Source organism: Nannospalax galili, unplaced genomic scaffold (genome assembly GCF_000622305.1).
Source record: "Nannospalax galili isolate Female #2095 unplaced genomic scaffold, S.galili_v1.0 scaffold4221, whole genome shotgun sequence".
Classification (NCBI taxonomy): Eukaryota; Metazoa; Chordata; class Mammalia; order Rodentia; family Spalacidae; genus Nannospalax; species Nannospalax galili.
This window is the reverse complement of record NW_008344820.1, coordinates 1-2,927: the sequence shown is the minus strand read 5'-3', so window position 1 is coordinate 2,927 and position 2,927 is coordinate 1. Positions and strand designations below refer to the sequence as shown.

General features: G+C 43.1%; 1 pseudogene; it reads left to right on the top strand.

Moving 5' to 3' along the window:
* LOC103740492 overlaps nucleotides 1–2,920 on the top strand; it is a 22,085-nt pseudogene extending 19,165 nt beyond the window's left edge.
* The last annotated feature ends 7 nt before the right edge of the window (nucleotides 2,921–2,927 follow it).

The window sequence follows — 2,927 nt, the reverse complement described above, 5'->3', positions numbered from 1 at the left end:
TGACTTGTCCCAAAAATAAAGACATTTTATGGAAGAACTGTGAGTTTCTGGTAAATTGAATGTGTCATTTGGAAAGCCTCATCCAGTCCTTAAAGATGAACATCTTTCATCTACGAACTGGAAAGGAACTAAATCCACAGAAAACAGCCTTCCTGAAGGATCAGCTGAACACAATACAGGAGGAGCATTCCAAGGACCTGAAGCTGTTGCACCTTGAAGTGATAAATTTGTGCCAGCAACTGAAAGATGTCAAAGAGGAAGAAGACAAGGCCCAAGATGAAGTGCAGAGGTTGACTGCCACTCTGGAAATAGCCTGAGACAAAGAAGAAAGCAGCTATTATTGAAGAGGAGCTTTAGCGACCGCGAAAGGTAAAACGAACCTTAAAATTCAGGAGCTAAGGAGACAGTTGGCTCAGGAGAAGAATTTCAGGGACTCTCTTGAGAAATCTGCATCTTCCATGCTACTCAAAATACAAGAAATGGGGTCAACAGTGGAGGCAGAACGGAAACAGGCACATCCTCTGCAGCAGAACTGTATTGCCCTGCGCAGTTCTATACAGACCACCCAGGAGCTTCTGGCACAGGAGCAACAGAAGAATGGAGAGTTGGAGATGGCTACCTCACAGCTCAAATCTGACCTAATTTCCAGAGATGACCTCATTTGCAAGTCGGTTGAAGAAAATAAGAGCGTGCAAATGTCTTTCAACAAGGAACATGAAGAAAACACATATTTGAAATCTGAAATGACATCCCTTCATGATGTATCAGAAAAAGCACAGGTTTTGAATGACCAACTGACCAGAAAGTGTTCAGAGCTAAGCAGCACGCTTCAGACTGTTAAAATGAAAAATGCCAGAGTTATTGCTGAACATCATGCCATTCTGCAAGTGGAGCAAAAAATGATGAGACATTTCAAGAGCAAAATTTACTATTAGATGCAGCCCATGGCAGCATCACTACATGCCAGGTGAACTACAGACTGTTCAGAATGAAAAAGCCCTACTCCAAACACACCTGGACATAACCAGTGCGTCCAAAAAGCTCAGGATGCTGAGAAGAGGACGGCTGCACAGAAAGAGCTTCTAGAATCAACTATTGCAAGACTGCGAGGTGAATTGGAAGCATCCATGCAAGAGAAGAGGTCTTGTGGAGAAGAGTGAAGGTTTCCAGAGGGAGGTTAATAAAACAGAAAAAGAAGTAGCCAAAGAAAATGCAGTTTGGAAAAGGAATTAGCTAAAAACAGGGTAGACATAAACATATTGAACCAAAACCTGCAGATTCTAGTGGAAGAAAACAAGCAGCTGACAGATAAAATGACTTCGCTTGAACTTCAGAGAACTACTTCTGATTACCATGGGCTTGCTCAGCAGAAAGCGGAAAAAGCCTTGGGAAAAATTACTGATGTAAAAATAAACTGGCCTATGAAAAGGGAAAACACCAGATAAAAGTTAAACAGCTAGAAGAACAACCACATTCTTTTACTGAAATGAAGTTACGGAAGGACCATCTACATAAATTGAACAAGGCTTTAGAGGCCAAATATGCTCAGATGAAATCCACTCCTGAAAAAAATGAGGAGGAGCTGTCCTAAGCAGTGAAGTGTCGAGATGCAGCCCTGAAAGAGAGCCAGAAGTTGAAAGGGGACCTGGAGGCTTTGGAGGACAGGGAAAACAAGAAGGTGGAAACTTTCAGGGACAGTTAGCAGAGGCTAAAGAGGACAACTGCAAAGTCACAATAATGTTGGAAAACATGCTGGCTTCTCACAGGAAGATGCAAGGAGCTCTGGAGAAAGTACAGACAGAGCTTGGGCGAAGGGATTCAGAGATTGCAGGCCTCAAGAAAGAAAGGTCTCTAAATCAGCAAAGAGTGCAGAAGCTTGAGGCCAAAGTGGACCAGTGGCAGGCCGCTATAGAACTCTCTAGCTATAACTAGAGAAGACAACAGGAAACTGGCCATGAGCCTAGAGCAAGCTCTCCAGACAAATGGCCATCTTCAGTCTAAGCTAGACCATGTCCAAGAAAATCTGGAAAGCAAAGAACTCGAGCGGCAGAATTTGGAAACCTTCAAAGAACGGATGGCTGAAGAATCCAAAGTAGAAGCAGAATTGCGTGCTGGCCACATAGAAGCTCTAAGAAAGCAATTTCAAACTGAGAGAGAAACTTCGAAGAAAGCAGCACAGCGGGAAGTCTCTGAGCTGAAGAAAGCCCTTGATGACGCCAACTTCAGATCAGTGGAAGTGTCCCGGACAAACCAAGAGCTGCGACAGAAACTTACAGAGCTGGAAAAAATAGTGAACAGTAACAAGGAAAAACTATAGAATCAGAAGGCCCAAATAAGACTGCCTTTGTTAGCCAAAGTGAATTATGCTCAGAATATGGAGAGGATAAAGCAAATAGAAACAGAATTGAGGCAAATGGAGATGATTAAGGATCAGTATCAGAAAAAGAACTATGAACAGTCACTGAGTATCCAGAGATTAGTATCAGAAATGAATACCCTGCAGAAAGAGATGCAGCTGTTAGCCCCGAGCCAGTATGAAGCCTCCACGAGGAACAAACAGCAAGAGCTGCGACTAGCGACAGAGTGGAAAATTAGGCAGGAACCAGAAAACCGGTGCTGGGAATTGGAAGAAACTATCAGACACCTGAAGAAATGTAAAGAAGCAACTAAAAATAAGCTAAAAGAAGCCAGTGTGGAATCAGAACAGATAACAGCTAATCTGGAAGAAGCTCACTGCTGGTTTAAGTGCAGGTTTGATGGTCTACAGCTTGAGCTGACAAAAAACCAGCTGCAGAAGCTTCCCCAGGAAGACAGGTGGCCAGAAGAGGATCAAGATATAAGGCACAATGTTGTATCCAGCCAGTCTATTCTGCATTGATGGGAGACCAAACAGAATCTTGGGCTTATGCTCAAAAAATATCATTCTG